At 38.1% G+C, this 19,416-nt stretch overlaps 1 protein-coding gene and 1 pseudogene across 2 annotated transcripts in view; one reads left to right on the forward strand and one right to left on the reverse strand.

Annotated features, from left to right (window-relative positions):
- The window catches only part of TMLHE (trimethyllysine hydroxylase, epsilon), a 104,339-nt gene that overhangs the window by 10,654 nt on the left and 74,269 nt on the right, over positions 1-19,416 (reverse strand). The window lies entirely within an intron of this gene.
- LOC140847509 (large ribosomal subunit protein eL21-like) lies at positions 6,071-9,541 on the forward strand (annotated as a pseudogene).

The following is a 19,416-nucleotide window of genomic DNA, read 5'->3' on the forward strand; positions in this document are numbered from 1 at the left end:
ATGCTCCATATCACTAATTATCAGAGAAATGCAAATTAAAAGTACAATGAGATATCACCTCACACCAGTAAGGATGTCTGCCATCCAGAAGACAAACAACAACAAATGTTGGCGAGGTTGTGGAGAAAGGGGAACCCTCCTACACTGCTGGTGGGAATGTAAATTAGTTCAACCATTGTGGAAAGCAGTATAGAGGTTCATCAAAATGCTCAAAACAGACTTACCATTTGATCCAGGAATTCCACTCCTAGGAATTTACCCTAAGAACGCAGCAATCAAGTTTGAGAAAGACAGATGCACACCTATGTTTATCGCAGCACTATTTACAATAGCCAAGAATTGGAAGCAACCTAAATGTCCATCGGTAGATGAATGGATAAAGGAGAGGTGGTACATATACACAATGGAATACTACTCAGCCATAAGAAGAGGGCAAATCCTACCATTTGCAGCAACAGGGACGGAGCTGGAGGGTATTATGCTCAGTGAAATAAGCCAAGCGGAGAAAGAGAAGTACCAAATGATTTCACTCATCTGTGGAGTATAAGAACAAAGGAAAAACTGAAGGAACAAAACAGCAGTGGAATTACAGAACCCAAAAATGGACTAACAGGTACCAAAGGGAAAGGGACTGGGGAGGATGGGTGGGTAGCGAGGGATAAGGGGAGGGAAGAAGAAAGGGGGTATTAAGATTAGCATGCATGGGGGGGGAGGGAGAAAGGGGAGGGCTGTACAACACAGAGAAGACAAGAAGTGATTCTACAACATTTTGCTATGCTCATGTACAGTGACTGTAAAGTGGTTTATAGTGGGGACCTGGTATAGGGGAGAGCCTAGTAAACATAATATTCTTCATGTAAGTGTAGATTAAAGACTAAAAAAAGAAAGAAAAGGGGGATTACTCCTTGATAGGATAAAACTAACTGTAAATCAACGATTAATGCATGCTTTAAATATCCTTAATTTTGATCACTTAAAGGGTGTCAGATGATCAGCTGTGGAGGTACACTTTTCTGATAATATTCCTTTCTCTTAAAAAACAAAGCAGTTCCTGTGTGGTGACCTCCAATGAGTTCTACACAGTGGTATAAAGGGCATATCAAAGTGAGGGCAAAGGGTCTGTTTGTGATTATACAGAGGATCAAAGCCTAATTTGGCTACCCAGAAAATGAACTAAGATACGATATGAAGAAGAACTTCCAACATCAGCACTCTCTGGAAGAGTCATACCAGAATATGATCATCAAAAAACCTCAACAAAGATCCAGGTGATGCTGCAGTTGTAGCTGCATCCATCCCACCGGTTCCTGGACTTGCCATGGGAATGAAGAAGGAGATATCTAAGCTGGCCTGTGCATACAGTAAAACAACAAATTTGACTGGATCTATACTGTTGGAACTCAACCAAGAATTAGGAGAAGTGCAAGTTGTAGCGCTCCAAAATCTTACAACTACAGACTATCTACTGTTAAAAGAACATATGGGATGTGAACAGTTCCCAGGAATGGGTTGTTTTAATTTGTCTGATTTCTCTCAGACTGTTCAAGTACAGTTGGACAATATCCATTATATCATAGACAAATTTTCACAAATGCCTAGGGTGCCTATCTGGTTTTCTTGGCTTCATTGGAGATGGCTGGTAATTATAGATCTGCTTTGGTTATGTAACTGTATTCCTATTATGTTAATGTGTGTGCGCAATTTAATTAGTAGTTTAAAACCTATACATGCTGAAGTTACTCTACAAGAAGATACGTCAAAGAAATAATCAATCTTCCCATGTTTTCTTCCGTCTGCTACTCCTATAGCTTTTCTTCTTCCTTCCTAATTACAACCCTTAAGTAGAATTCGTGCCTCATATCGAATTTACTGAGTATCATAATTCTTCCAAGTGGTAAAGATACCTCAAGACAAATGCTGGGCATAGAAGCCACAGGGCATACATCTGCAAAAAAGTAAAAAGCTAACCTTTTCAAACAATATGGCTTCTCTCTCACTTACCAACTTTACATCTCCCTGTATGGCCCCGGAAGATGACTGGTTAGCCAGAGACGGGTAAAATTCCTCAAGGGAGGAACAACCTAAGACAGGCACAGTCGCAGGGGGACCATCAGGTGAGAAATTGGGGATCAACAGTGGTGAGGCTTAGAACCTCACCACCACCCCCCTGTTTTGAGAGAAATCTTCTGCATCCGTTAATGTTTTGTTGCCCTTGTCTAGCTTGGATTAGCACATAGTCTACAGGCACACACCTGATCATCTACAATTGCTCTCTTACAACACTAAACTATGTTTTCTACCTTTATCTTGCATCTACCTACCACTTCAGCATTTTATTAAAAATAATAATAATAATAATAAAAAAGGGAGAAATGTGGGATCCACATATAGATCAAGTATAAAAATCAAACAAATATTCATATTTGACCTGATTATAGTTCATAATGCGTGATCAAAACTGAAAGTTTCTGTGATGACTGCCCTTGTACTGTTCACCATGTAAGAACTTATTTACTATGTAAGAATTTGTTTACCATGTAAGAACTTGTTCGTTATGCTTCAGAAGATTGGAGACTGACAAGAATTAGGCTTGAGATGGATTAATGATTGTGCATTGAGCATTGACTCCTCTATACAGAATTTTATTGTTGCTAACAACCATTTGATCAATAAATATGAGAGATGCCCTCTCAAAAAAAAATAATAAAAAAATAAAAAGATTACAAAAAAAAAAGTTAAAGATAGAGATAATCTTAACAGCAGTAAGAGAAAAATAACTTATGTATAAGGGAAGACCCAGAAGAGACTACCAGCAGATTTTTCAGCAGAAACCTTGCAGGAGAGAAGGCAGTAGCATGATATATTAAAGGTGCTGAAAGGAAAAAAAACCTTCCAACCAAGAATACTCTACTCAGCAAGATTGTCATTCACAATTGAAGAAGAAACAGCTTTTCAGACGAGCAAAACTAAAGTACTTCATCACACCACTAAACTGGCTTTACAAGAAATGTTAAAGGGGCTTCTTTAAACTGAAACGAAAAGGCACTTATTAGTAGTAACAGAACATATGAAAGTATAAACCTCACTGGTAAAGGTAAGTATATGGTAAAGGTAGTGGATTAATCACATAAATCTAGCATGAAGGTTAAAAGACAAAAGTAGTAAGTTTAACTATAACTACAATAATTAGTTAAGGGATACAGAAAGTAAAAAGATGTAAAATATGACATCAAAAAATGAAATGGGGAAGGGAGTAAAATATGGAGTTTTAGAATGCAATTTGCTATAAACTTAAACAGACTGTTTATATATATATATATAGGACGTTATATGTGAATCTTATGGTAACCACCAGGCAAAAACCTATAGTAGACACACAAAATATAATGAGAAAGGAATCTAACCACAAAGGAAGAAAACAAGAGAGGAAAAAAGGAATAGGAACTATGAAACAGCTAGAAAACAATGAATAAAATGACAATAAGTACATACATATCAATAATCACCTTAACTGTAAGTGGACTAAATTCTCCAGTCAAAAGACATAGAATGACTGAATAAAAAAATAATCCTCATCTATATACTGCCTATAAGACTCACTTCATATGTAAGGACTAACAAGACTGAAAATGAAGAGATAGAGAAAAATATTCCATGCAAATGGAAACAAAAAGGAGGCTGGTATAGCAATACTTATACTAGATAAAATAGACTTTAAAAGACATATTTTAATAAAAGGAAAAGAAGGGCATTACATAACAACAAAGGGATCAATCTAATAAGAAGATATAGCATTTGTAAATTATATATGAGCCTAACGTAAAAACACCAAAATATATAAATATTAACAGACCTAAAAGGATAAATTGACAACAATACAATAATAGTTGGGGATTTTAATGTTGCACTTACACCAATGAATAGCTCATCTAGATAGAAAATTAGGAAACAGCAGCCTTATATGACACATTAGACCAAATGGACTTAATAAGTGTAATACAGAAAAGTCCACCTAAAAGCAGCAGAATACACATTTTTTTAAGTGCACATGGAACATTCTCCAGGGTAAATCTCATGTTAGGCCACAAAACAAATCTCAATAAATTTAAGACAACTGTAATCATATCAAGCATCTTTTCCAACCACAATGGTATGAAACTAGAAATCAATTACAAGAAGAAAACTGGCAAAATTGCAAATACGTGGAGATTAAACAATATGCTTCTGAACAACCATTGGGTCAATGAAGAAATTAGAGGAGAAATCAGAAAAATACCTTGAGGCAAATGAAAGTGGAAATAGACCAATCCAAAATCTATGGGATTCAGCAAAACCAGTTCCCAGAGGCCATTCATAGTGACAAAGGCCTACCTCAAGACACAAGAAAAATCTTAAATAAACAACATAACTTTATATCTCAAGGAACAAGGGGAAAAAAGAATGAAGCTTTCTACTATTTTCTCTCTCTCTTCTCCTTGTGAAACCACTATAATGCAAATGTTATTCTGCTTAATTTTGTCCCTTAGGTCCCTTAAGGTAAATTCACTTTTCAAAATTGTTTTTCTTTTTGCTATTCTCAGTGAGTTCCACTGCTCTGTCTTCTAGATTGCTGATCCATTCTTCAGTTTCATCTAGTCTGCTGTTGAACCCCTCTCGTTGATTTTTCAGGTCAATTATTGTATTCTTCAGCCCTGTAACTTGTGTTTGGTACTTTCTTCTTTTCTTTGTTGAAATTCTGTTTTCATCCATTCTTCTTCCATGTTCTTTGGGTATCTTTATTATCATTACTTTGAAGTCTATCAGTAGATTACTTATCTGTTTCATGAGGTCTTTCCTAAAGTTTTTTTCTTGTTCTTTCATTTGGTACATATTCCTCTGTTTCCTCATTTTTCTTGACTCTCTGTATTCATTTCTATGTATTAGACAAAACAGCATCATCTCTCAGACTTGAAGGAGTGGCCTTGTATAGGAGATGAACTTCATTGTTCAACCTTGCCCTAGCTCTTGGTTGTCTCTTAAACCTTTGAGTTGTCTAAGCAGCCTGATTTATTCTTGATAGGTATTTATTGTTGAGGATGTGTACAAGACCTGTCAGTATTCCAAGGGGAAGGAACTCAGCACCTAGTTTTAGGTTGATTGTAAGCAGACCCTCAGGCTGCAGCTTTTAAAGTATATAAATATATAGAGTTCCATGGGGCTGCAATTGTAAACTTTGCTGGCCTCTAGACCAGGAGTTATGAAGGTATCCCCTGGGTGACAGTTGCAAAAATCAGGGATCCAGATAGGTATATAAACTCTCATCTGGGTATTGCCAGTGACCTGTAGCAAGACCAGGGTAGGGTCCAATGATGGTGTCTCTCTGATAATGTTCCCTGGGAACTCTACTGTAGTCTCTAGGTGAGTGGCAAACCTGAAGTCTGTCCCATGGATTGAAGCTCTGGGAAACAGAGAGACCTTTTTCAAAGGAGGACTGGGGTTGTTTCAGTCTGCTGTCTGTGCAGTGCCCTGAAGGTGGTAGCCTGCCAAGAACTGTCTGTGGCTTTAGTGATGTAGCTGGAGGGCATGGGGGCATGCCTACCAGCTTTAGCAAGGAGTGGAAAAGTGCCATGACTGCTCATACCCTCTGGCCCCAGCAAGGCAGTAGGAGAATGCTGCATTCATGTGTGCATGCCTGTATTAGGAGGGTGGAGGGAGAGTGCAAAAATGGTGCTCACTAGCACCTCCACCACCAGAGAGGGTCCCAACCATCCCTTGTCCCTCTGGAAGATGGTTTAAAATCTGAGAAATGAATCTTTCACATATTGTCTAGGTGCTATTTAATCTGCTGCTTTTATGCTGGGCCCTGGGGTGAATGACACTGCATATGTGTCCTTTAAAAAGAGAATCTCAGTTCCCTACAAACTTTTCAGTTCCTGGTATGTAAGTCCCATTGGTTTTCTATTGCAGACATTTTGGGGGTTCATTTCTCTGATACAGCTCCCAAGGGTTGGGATGTTTGATGTGGGGCACAAACGATTTTCTCCTTTGGGAGAAAGTCCGGACTTGAGATACTTCCCTATTGTGGGTCACCATGCTTGGGGTGAGGTTTTTGGCAAGACCATGTTTCTGCCCCTCCTACATGTCTTGATGTGGTCCTTTTATCTTTTGTTGTAGAGGAACAGTTTAGCTAGTTTTTTTTTTTCCAGAAGGAGCTGTTCAAGATTTACATTTGTTATATCTGTGGGAGGAAGTTAGTGCAGGGTCTTCCTATGTAACCAACTTGGGCCACCCCCAAAGAAGGTCACTGTGTAATGATAAAGGGGTCAATACAAGAGTATATAACATTTGTAAATATCTGTGCATCTAATATAGCAGTACCTAAATATAAAGCAAATATTAACAAGCCTGAAGGTAGAAATGGACAGAAATACAAAAATAGAAGAGAATGTCAGTACTTTCAAATGTGGATAGATAGTTCAGAAAGAAAATCAATAAGGAAACGTTGTACTTAAATTTACACATCAGATCAACTTAACAGAACTTTACAGAACATTCCATCCAGCAGCAGCATACTACACATTATTCTCAAACAGACATGGAACATTCTTCAGGATATATCACATGTTAGGTCATGAAACAAGTCTCAGAAAATTCTAAAATACTGAAATCATATTGCCTTTTGGATAGAACTGCCATATTCCAGTAATTTGCAAATATGACCAACATAAAAGGAAGAAGAGAAGGACCCACTATATGTTGTTTAGACCTTTTAGAAAATGTGAAGTTGTTCCTTTGGCCATATACATGTAAATCTACAAGAAAGGTGATACAGTAGACATCAAAGGAATGGGCACTGTTCAAAGAGGAATGTTCCACAAAAGTTACCATGGCAAAACTGGAAGAAGAATCTACAATGTTACCCAGCATGCTGTTGGCATTGTTGTAAACAAACAAGGGCAAGATTCTTGCAAAGAGAATGTATGTATGTAGTGAGCATATTAAGCACTCAGAGTCAAGATAGCTTCCTGAAGCTTGTAAAGGAAAATGATCAGAAAAAGAAGGAAGCCAAAGAGAAAGGTACTTGGCTTCAATTGATAACACCAGTCAACTCCACACAGAGAAGCACACTTTATGAGAACAAATGGAAAGGAGCCTGAGCTTCAGGAACCCATTCCCTATGAATTCATGGCTTGATAAATGTAAAGAAAATAAAGACATCTGGATTGTAAAAAAAGAAAAGAAATCATATTGTGCATCTTTTCCAACCTCAATGTTATGAAATTAGAAAACAATTACAAGAAGATAACTGGAAAATTCATAAACACATGGAGACTAAACAACATGCTACTGAACAACCAGTAGGTCAGTGAGGAAATCAAAAGGTATCTTAAGAAAATGAAAATGGAAATCCAACATAGAAAAACTCATCAGGTGCAGCAAAAGCAGTTCTAAGAGGGAAGTTCATGGTGATAAATACCTACATTGGAAAACAAGAAAGAACTCAAACAATCTTACTTTATACCTCAAGGAAAAAGAAAAAGAACAAATGAAACCCAAACATAGTGGGAAGAAGGAAATAACAAAGATCAGAGCAGAAACAAATGAAATAAAAATTAAAAAGGGAATAGAGAAGATTAATGGAACTAAGAGCTGTTGTTTTGAAAAGATAGACAAAATGAACAAATATATAGCTAGATTTACCAAGAAAAAGAAAGTAAGGAATCACATAATTAAAATTGTAAATGATAGGGGAGACATTAAGACAGAAACACAAGTGATTGATTTGTGGTGGAAAAGATGGTGGAGTAGGAAGGCAAGGTGGAAACTTCCTCCCACACAGGAATAAAGCAACTACACCAAATACAGCTAACCCTGAAAATGTCCTGAAGACTGCAGAACAGATCAGCTACACTTGATGAAGAAGAGAAGGCCACACTGAGAAGGGTAAAGTGCCAAAGCTGTGATCAAGCAGGATCCAATCCATTCCCTTATTCCAGCCTACAAGCCAGATGAAGAGGAATGGAGTGGGGAGGGAATAAGTGCTCAGAAAACTTGCACACCTGGCCCTGGAGATCTGCTCTGGAAAATGAGTCCACATTGCATTAGACTTTTGTGATTAACAGAGCTGGACACCAGTTAGAGTTGGAGCACTGGGAGGATAAGACTCCAGCCACTTGTGGAGGACAGGCACATGCCATTGGTCCTGCTGAAATTCAACACACAAGGGGCAGTTTCAAAGATTTACCAGCAGTTGAGAGCATGCTATGGGTTGGAGGGACCTCTATCTAGAGGAGAAAGGACAGATGGATGACACCTCCCTATCCCAGCTGGTCAGGTGCTCATGGTAGCCAACTCCAAGTGTTTCTCACTGGTGGTTCAGCCCCATGGCACACATCTCTGTGCACCTGACCCAGCCAGCCAACTCTTCCTAGCAGTGGCCCTCTACTGTGTGTCCACTCCAGCAGCAGCTGCCATTTCTGCCCAGCAGGCAGAGGGGATCCCTGCCCACAGTGATCCCAGCAGAAGCACCTCACAGAACACAAAGGGCATGCAGACGTGAGCTGTCAGCCTCTGCTGATAGAGATCAGCCACTGCCCACAGACAGGCAGAAAAGTGGTCCCACCCAGAATTACGGCTTGATCATAAAGGAGAACCAGGCACTGGTGAGCAAAGAGTCTTGAGCTTCTGGGCAACAGAGATGCCTTCTACAAAGGAAGAAATACAAAAACCCAGACAAAATGAGGAGGCAGAGGAATATGTTCCAAACAAAAGAACAACGTAAAACACCAGAAAGAGGGCTAAATAAAATGGAGATCACCAATCTTCTTGATAAAAATTTCAAACTAACAGTTATAAATACACCCACTGACCTGTGGGAAAGCATCAATGATCTCAGCAACAATTTCAACCCAGAAGTAGAAGATTTGAAAAAGAACCACTCAGAACTGAAGAATACAGTAACTGAAATGAAAAATACAATGGAAGAAATGAATAAGGGGTTGCTGCAAGTAGGGAAGACAATCAATAAGATGGAAATTAGAGAACAATAAAACAATGAAGCTGAGGAACAGAGATAAAAAATCTCTAGAATCAAGAGGATGCTAAGAGAGCTGTGGGACAGCTGCAAATGAAATAGTATTCATATAATAGGGGTAGGATAAGAGACAGACAAAGAAGTAGAGGGTCTTTTTAAAGAAATAATTGCTGAAAAATTCCCGAATCTGGGGAGGGAAATAGACACCCAAGTCCTGGAAGGGCAGAGACCGCCTAACTAAAGGAACCCAAGGAAGACAATACCGATATATAGTAATTAAAATGGCAAAGTTTAAAGTTAAGAGAGAATCTTAAAAGAGCAAGAGAGAGGCAGATTTCCCAGCAAAACATTACAAGCCAGGAGGAAGTGGCATGAAATATTTAATGTATTGAAAGGGAAGAACCCACAACCAAGAATCCTTTACACAGCCAGGTTATCATTCAGAATTGAAGGAGAGATTAAAAGTTTCCCAGATAAATGAGAGTTAAAAGAATTCATCAGCACTAAACTGTCCTTACAGACTATGTTAAAGGGACTTCTGTAGATGGAAATGTTCTTACATCTAAATATATTTCATCAGTGAAAAATAAACATACAGTGAAGTTAGTAGACCAACTACTTATTAAGCAAGTATGAAGTTAGAAAGAAACAGGAGTAAAATTAACTGTACACAGTATTAGTCAAGGGATATACAAAAGATGTAGATTATGACATCTAATACATAAAGTGTGGAGGAGGAAGAAGAGTAAAAGAATAGTACCTTTAGATTGTGTTAAAAACTGAGCAACCATCAACTTAATATAGACTGCTATATTTTAAAGAAACTAGTTATGAACATTAGGATAACTACAAACCTAAAGCCTATATAAGGTACACAAAAAAGAAAGTAAATAAATCTAAGCATAACACTAAAGGAAACCATCAAATAACAAGAGAAGAGCTTAAGAGAGAGGAAGAAAGGAATAGAGGAACTATGAAACAACCAGAAAATAATTAATAAAATGGCAGTGAGGATATACCTACAAACAATTACCTTAAATATAAATAGACTAAATGCACCAATCAAAAGACATAGGGTGGCTGAATGGATAAAGAAATAAGTACCATCTATATGCCATCTACAAGAGACTCTTTTCAGACCTAAAAACACACATACTGAAACTGAAGGGATGGAAAAAGATATTTCATGCAAATAAAAGGAGAACAGGAGCAGCAGTACTTACATAAGATAAAATTGAATTCAAAACAAAAAAGTAACACGAGACAAAGAAGGACGTTTCATTTGGATATTATTACATAATGATAAAGGGATCAGTCCAAGGAGAAGATATAACAATTATAAATATCTACACATCCAACATAGGAGCAACTAAATATATACAACAAATACCAACAGATCTAAAGGGGTAATAGACAGCAACACAATCATATTAAGGGATTTTAACACATCATGTATCAATGGACAAGTCATCCAGACACAAATTAGAACAGATGGACTTAACAGATATATATACACATTTTTCTCAACTGCTCATGGAATGTTCTCCAGAGTAGATCACATATTAGGACAGAAAATGAGCCTCAATAAATTAAAAAAGATTGAAATTGTATCAAGCATCTTTTCAGATCACAGTGGTAAACTAGAAATCAATTATGTGAACAAAGAAACCCTGGAAACACATGGAGGCTAAACAACATGCTTATAAATAATCAATGAACAAATAAAAACAAACCAAATAATACAGGGAGACAAATGAAAAAAAAATACAACAGTTCAAAATATATGGGATGCCACAAAAGTGGTTTTAAGAGCTAGTAAATAACAATACAGGCCTACTGCAAGAAACAAGAACAATCCCAAATAAGCAGTCTAAACTCACAAGTAAAGAAACTAGAGAAAGGGCAAATGAAATCCAAAGTTAGCAGGAGGGACTTAACAAGGATAAGAGGAGAAATAAATAAAATAGAGAATAATGAAAAAATAGAAAAAAAATTTATGAAACTGATAGGATCAAAGATGGTAGAGTGAGAGGTGAGAGACTTCCTCCAAAAACCACATATAATGAGAAAATATAATTAACACAACTAATCCTGAAAGAGCAACAGGGAAGAAGGCCCATGAGACTGCATAAAACTGGAGAAAAGAACAGACCTCATGGAATAGGGTAATGTACCAAAGCTGTGACCCAGCAGGACCTAAGCCCTTCCTCCACCCCAGCTCACCTGTGGTAGGAAGAGAAACAGAGCAGGGAGGGAGTGGAGGCCTGGAATTGCTGAACACCCAGCCCTGGAGATCTTCCCTGGGAGCATGAACCTACATTGCATGGTGCTCTGGTGATTAGTGGGGTTGGAAAGCTAAGACAGGCAGAATACCTGGAGAGACAGAGATTCCAGCTCCTTCTGGAAAACAGGGACTCATATCTGGCTGATCTGTGCAGGCAGTCTGAGAGACCTCCTCAATGTGAGAGGGCTGCTAACGGGGCAAGGATTGCACAGAGCTTATTGCTCAGGAGAAAGGACACATAGACAAAATTATCCAGGTGCACTCTTCCCAGCAGGTTGGGAACTTTCAAAATCTTCAGGTGCTCCATTCCCCTGGCTGGCTATGCAGCTCCAAGGCCCCCCAATGTGATATGCAGCCTGCTGTGACTTTCTCTCGGCTAACCGGCATCAGGTCAGCCAGAGGGAAGCCCTGCCTACAGTAGCTACAAACACAAAGCATAGAGGCTTACACCTGTGTGTTCGGCTCACTGGTTCTGGCAGTGGAGACAGGCATAGCAGCCGAGAAGCAGGAAACAGCTCTCTTCTCCCCCCAGGCACCAGCACTGCTCCCCTGCAAACTCCAACATCGCTCCAGGGGCTGAGAAGCTCCAGAGAGTAGAGCTTCTGGGTGCCACATACAAATATGAAACATCAAAGGAAAGGAACATGGTTCAAAGCAAAATCAAAACACCAGAAAAAGGATTGAGTGAGACTGAACTAATAAATCTTCCCAAAAGAGATTTCAAAATAACAGTCATAAACATGCTCCTGGAGGTACAGAAAAATATTCAAGAACTCATGAATAAATTTAGGATGGAGATCCAATCGTTGAGAAACACAATGGAGGGTATTAAATGCAGATTAGATATGGTGGAGGACATGATAAATGAAATAGAAATTAGAGAAGAGGAATACAAAAAAGCTGAGGCACAGAGAGAAAAAGGATCTCTAGGAATGAAAGAATACTGAGAGAACTGTGTGACCAATACAAACAGAACAATATTCATATTATAGGGGTATCAGAAGAAGAAGAGAGAGAAGAAGGGATAGAAAGTGTCTTTGAGGAAGTAATTGCTGAAAACTTCCCCAATCTGGGGAAGGACATAGTCTCTCAGGCCATGGAAATGCATAGATCTCCCAACATGAGGGAGCCAAGGAGGACAACAGCAAGACATATAATAATTAAAATGGCAAATATCAAGGATAAAGACAGACTATTAAAAGCATCCAGAGAAAGAAATAAGATCACATACAAAGGAAAACCCATAGGCTATCATCAGACTCCTCAACAGAAACCTTACAGGCCAGAAGGGAGTGGCTTGATATATTTAATGCAATGAAGCAAAAGGGGATCAAACCAAGAATGCTCTATCCAGCAGGATGATAATTTAAATTTGAAGTAGGGATGAAACAATTTCCAGATAAGCAAAAGCTGAGAGAATTTACCTCCTACAAACCATCTCTACTGTGTATTTTGGAGGGACTGCTATAGATAGAAGTGTTTTTAAGGTGAAATGGCTGTCACCAGAGGTAATAAAAAGGGGTAGACAAAGAGTACAGAATATGATACCTAATATATAAAGAATGGAGGAGAATGAAATGGAGGGGGAAAAACAGAACCTTTAGATTATGTTTGTAATAGTTCATGAAGTGAGTTAAATGAGTTAAATTAGAATGTTAGATAGTAAGGGAATTACTCTTGAACCTTTGGTAACCATGACTCTAAAGTCTGCCATGGCAATAAGTACATATCTATCGATAATCATCCTAAATGTAAATGGTCTGAATGCACCAATCAAAAAACACAGTCACTGAATGGATAAAAAAACAAGAACCTTCTATAAGATGCCCACAAGAGACTCACTTCAAACCCAAAGACACACAGACTAAAAGTGAAGGGATGGAAAAAGATATTTCATGCAACTAATAGGGAGAAAAAAACAGGTGTTGCAGTACTTGTATCAAACCAAATAGATTACAAAACAAAAAAAGTTACAGGACACAAAGAAGGACATTACATAGAGATAAAGGGTTCAATCCAACAAGAGGATATAAGCATTATAAACATCTATGCACCCAACACAGGAGCACCTATTTGTGAAACTAATACAAAAAGAATTATAGGGGGAAATAGAATGAATGCATTCATTCTAGGAGACTTCAACACACCACTCACTCCTAAGGACAGATCCACCAGACAGAAAATAAGTAAGGATACAGAGGCACTGAACAACACATTAGAACAGATGGACCTAACAGACATCTACAGAACTCTACACCCAAAAGCAGCAGGATACACATTCTTCTCAAGTGCACATGGAGCATTTTCAAGAATAGATCACATACTAGGCCACAAAAAGAGCCTTGGTAAATTAAAAAGAATGAGATTGTAGCAACCAGCTTCTCACACCACAAAGGTATGAAACTAGAAATAAATTATGCAAAGAAAATGAAAAAGCCCACAAACACCTGGAGGCTTAACCACATGATCCTAAATAACCAACGGATCAATGACCAAATAAAAGCAGAGACCAAGCAAAATATGGAGACAAATCGCAACAATAATTCAACACCGCAAAATCTGTGGGATGCAGGGAAGGCCGTACTAACAGGGAAGTATATTGCAATACAGGCCTACCTCAGGAAAGAAGAAAAATCCCATATGAACAGTCTAAACTCACAATCAATGAAACTAGAAAAAGAAGAACAAATGAGGCCTGAAGTCAGTAGAAGGAGGGGCATAATAAAGATTAGAGCAGAAATAAATAAAATCAAGAAGAATAAAACAATAGAAAGAATCAATGAAAGCAGGAGCTGGTTCTTCGAGAAAATAAACAAAATAGATAAATCCCCAGCCAGACTTATCAAGAAAAAAAGAGTCTACACACATAAACAGAATCAGAAATGAGAAAGAAAAAATCACTACAGACAACACACAAATATAAAGAATTATGAGAGAAAACTATGAAAAATTATATGGTAAAAAATTGGATAACCTAGAAGAAATGGACAACTTTCTAGAAAAATACAACCTTCCAAGGCTGACCCAGAAAGAAACAGAAAATCTGAATAGACCAATTACCAGCAAAGAAATTGAATTGGTAATAAAAAAACTACCTAAGAACAAAATCCCTGTACCAGATGGTTTCACTGCTGAATTTTATCAAACATTTAGTGAAGACCTAATACCCATTCTCCTTAAAGTTTTCCAAAAAGTAGAAGAGGAGGAAATACTCCCAAACTCATTCTATGAGGCCAACATCTAATATGAAAACCAGGCAAAGACACCACAAAAATAGAAAATTACAGACCAATATCCCTGCTCAGCAGTGGAGACAGGCACAGCAGCCAGGAGGCGGGGAACAGCTCCTTCCTCCCCCGAGGCACCAGTACCACTCCCCTGCAACCCCTGTCATTGCTTCAGGGGCTGAGCAGTTCCAGAATAGAGCTTCTGGACACTAGAGGGCGCCATATACAAACATGAAACGCAAAAGGAACCTTGTCCAGAGTAAAATTATTAATACAACTCCCGAGAAAGATTTAAATGATATGGACCTCATGACTCTTCCTGAAAGGGAGTTCAAAATAAAAATCATCAACATTCTAATGGAGGTACAGAAAGACATCCAAGAACTCAGGAATGAATTCAGGTCGGAGATCCAATCGTTGAAGAGCACGATGGAGGGTATTAAAAGCAGGTTGGATACAGTGGAGGAGACAATAAATGAAACAGAAACTAGAGAAGAGGAATACAAAGAAGCTGAGGCACAGAGAGAAAAAAGGATCTCTAAAAATGAAAGAATATTGAGAAAACTGTGTGACCAATACAAGTGGAACAATATTCGCTTTATAGGGGTACCAGAAGAAGAAGAAGAGAGAGAAAGGGATAGAAAGTGTCTTTGAGGAGGTAATTGCTGAAAACTTCCCCAATCTGGGGAAAGAGATAGTCTCTCAGGCATGGAGATCCACAGATCCCCCAACACAAGAGACCCAAGGAAGACAACACCAAGACACATAGTAATTAAAATGGGAAAGATCAAGGATAAGGACAGGCTGTTAAAAGCAGCCAGAGGCAGAAATAAGATCACATACAAAGGAAAGGCCATCAGGCTAACATCAGAGTTCTCAGCAGAAACCTACAGGCCAGAAGGGAGTGGCATGATGTATTTAACTAACATCAGAGTTCTCAGCAGAAACCTACAGGCCAGAAGGGAGTGGCATGATGTATTTAATGCCATGAAGCAGAAGGGCCTGGAACCAAGATTACTTTATCCAGCAAGATTATCATTTAAATTTGAAGGAGGGATTAAACAATTTCCAGATAAGCAAAAGCTGAGAGAGTTTACCTCCCACAAACCATCTCTACAGTCTATTTTGGAGGGACTCCTATAGATGGAAGTATTCCTAGGGTTGGATAGCTGTCACCAGAGGTAGTAAAACCACAGTAGGGATGGTGGAGCAGCTGATTGCGAGGCAACTGCAAAATTAAATTGATTATCCCCAAAGTCAATCAAGGGATAGACAAAAAGTACAGAATTTGATACCTAATATATAAAGAATGAAGGAGGAAGAAAAAGGAGGAGAAATAGAAAAGAACCTTTAGATTGTGTTTGTAACAGCATACTAAGTGAGTTAAGTTAGACTCTTAGATACTAAGGAAAGTAATCTGGAACCTTTGGCAACCATGAATCTAAAGCCTGAAATGGCAATAAGTACATACCTATCGATAATCACCCTAAATGTAAATGGGCTGAATACACCAATTAAAAGACATAGAGTCACTAAATGGATAAAAAAACTAGATCCATCTATATGCTGCTTACAAGAGACTCACCTCAAACCCAAAGACATGCACAGACTAAAAGTCAAGGGATGGAAAAAGATATCTCATGCAAACAATAGGGAGTAAAAAGCAGGTACTGCAGTAGTAGTAGTAGCAGACAAAATAGACTTCAAAACAAAGAAAGTAACAAGAGATAAAGAAGGACATTACATAATGATAAAGGGCTCAGTCAAACAAGAGGATATAACCATTCTAAATATATATGTACCCAACATAGGAGCACCAGCATTTGTGAAACAAATACTAACAGAACTAAAGGGGGAAATAGAATGCAATGCATTCATTTAAGGAGACTTCAACACGCCACTCACTCCAAAGGACAGATCTACCAGACAGAAAATAACTAAGGACACAGAGGCACTGAACAACACACTAGAACAGATGGACCTAATAGACATCTATAGAACTCTACATCCAAAAGCAACAGGATACACATTCTTCTCAGGTGCACATGGAACATTCTCCGGAATAGACCACATACTAGGCCACAAAAAGAGCCTCAGTAAATTCCAAAAGATTGAAATTCTACCAACCAACTTTTCAGATCACAAAGGTATAAAATTAGAAATAAATAGCACAAAGAAAGCAAAAAGGCTCACAAACACAGGGAGGCTTAACAACACACTTCTAGATAGTCAATGGATCAACAACCAAATTTAAATGGTGATCCAGCAATATATGGAAATAAATGACAACAACAACACAAAGCCCCAACTTCTTTGGGACGCAGTGAAAGCACTCTTAAGAGGAAAGTATATAGCAATCCATGCATATTTAAAGAAGGAAGAACAACCCAAAATGAATAGTCTAATGTCACAATTATCAAAATTGGAAAAAGAAGAACAAATGAGGCCTAAAGTCAGCAGAAGGAGGGACATAATAAAGATCAGAGAAGAAATAAACAAAATTGAGAAGAATAAAACACTAGAAAAAATCAATGAAACCAAGAGCTGGTTCTTTGAGAAAATAAACAAAATAGATAAGCCTCTAGCCAGACTTATTAAGAGAAAAAGAGAATCAACACAGATCAACAGAATCAGAAACGAGAAATGAAACATAATGACGGACCCAACAGAAATACAAAGAATTATTAGAGACTACTATGAAACCCAATATGCTAATAAGCTGGAAAACCTACAAGAAATGGACAACTTCCTAGAAAAATACAAACGTCCAAGACTGACCAAGGAAGAAACACAAAATCTAAACAAACCAATTACCAGCAAAGTAATTGAAGAGGTAATAAAAAAACTACCCAAGAAACCCCCCCCTGGGCCAGATAGATTTACCTCGGAATTTTATCAGACATACAGAAAAGACATAATACCCATTCTCCTTAAAGTTTTCGAAAAAATAGAAGAGGTGGGAATACTCCAAACTCATTCTATGAAGCCAACATCACCCTAATACCAAAACCAGGCAAAGACCCCACCAAAAAAGAAAATTACAGACCAATATCCCTGATGAACATAAATGCAAAAATACTCAATAAAATATTAGCAAACTGAATTCAAAAATATATCGAAAGGATCATACACCACGACCAAGTGGGATTCATCCCAGGGATGCAAAGATGGTACAACATTCGAAAATCCATCAACATCATCCACCACATCAACAAAAAGAAAGACAAAAACCACATGATCATCTCCATAGATGCTGAAAAAGCATTTGACAAAATTCAACATCCATTCATGATAAAAACTCTCAGCAAAATGGGAATAGAGGGCAAGTACCTCAACATAATAAAGGCCATATATGATAAACACACAGCCCACATTATACTGAGCAGCGAGAAGCTGAACGCATTTCCTCTGAGATTGGGAACAAGAAAGGAATGCCCACTCTCCCCACTGTTATTTAACATAGTACTGGAAGTCCTAGCCATGGCAATCAGACAAAACAAAGAAATACAAGGAATCCAGATTGGTAAAGAAGAAGTTAAACTGTCACTATTTGCAGATGACATGATATTGTACATAAAAAACCCTAAAGACTCCACTCCAAAACTACTAGAACTGATATCAGAATGCAGCAAAGTTGCAGGATACAAAATTAACATACAGAAATCGGTGGCTTTCCTATACACTAACAATGAACTAACAGAGAAATCAGGAAAAGAATTGCATTCACAATTGCATCAAAAAGAATAAAATACCTAGGAATAAACCTAACCAAAGAAGTGAAAATCCTATACCCTGAAAACTATAAGACACTCTTAAGAGAAATTAAAGAGGGCACTAACAAATGGAAACTCATCACATGCTCTTGGCTAGGAAGAATTAATATCACCAAAATGGCCATCCTGCCAAAAGCAATATACAGTTTTGATGCAATCCCTATCAAATTACCAACAACATTCTTCAATGAACTCGAACAAATAGTTCAAAAATTCACATGAAATCACCAAAGACCTTGAATAGCCAAAGCAATACTGAGAAAGAAGAATAAAGTAGGGGTGATCTCACTCCCCAACTTCAAGCTTTACTACAAAGCCACAGTAATCAAGACAATTTGGTACTGGCACAAGAACAGAGCCACAGACCAGTGGAACAGATTAGAGACTCCAGACATTAACCCAAACATATATGGTCAATTAATATTTGATGAAGGAGCCATGGACATACAATGGGGAAATGACAGTCTCTTCAACAGATGGTGCTGGTAAAAGTGGACAGCTACATGTAAGAGAATGAAACTGGATCACGGTCTAACCCCATACACAAAAGTAAATTCAAAATGGATCAAAGACCTGAATGTAAGTCATGAAACCATAAAACTCTTAGAAAAAAACATAGGCAAAAATCTCTTGGACGTAAACATGAGCGACTTCTTCATGAACATATCTCCCTGGGCAAGGGAAACAAAAGCAAAAATGAACAAGTGGGACTATATCAAGCTGTAAGGCTTCTGTACAGCAAAGGACACCATCAATAGAACAAAAAGGTACCCTACAGTATGGGAGAATATATTTGTAAATGACAGATCTGATAAAGGGTTGACATCCAAAATATATAAAGAGCTCACGCACCTCAACAAATAAAAAGCAAATAATCCAATTTAAAAATGGGCAGAGGAGCTGAATAGGCAGTTCTCCAAAGAAGAAACTCAGATGGCCAACAGATACATGAAAAGGTGCTCCACATCACTAGTTATCAGAGAAATGCAAATTAAAACCATAATGAGATATCACCTCACACCAGTAAGGATGGCTACCATCCAAATGACAAACAACAACAAATGTTGGCAAGGGTGTGGAGAAAGGGGAACCCTCCTACACTGCTGGTGAGAATGTAAA

The sequence above is a fragment of the Manis javanica genome, chromosome X (genome assembly GCF_040802235.1).
Source record: "Manis javanica isolate MJ-LG chromosome X, MJ_LKY, whole genome shotgun sequence".
Classification (NCBI taxonomy): Eukaryota; Metazoa; Chordata; class Mammalia; order Pholidota; family Manidae; genus Manis; species Manis javanica.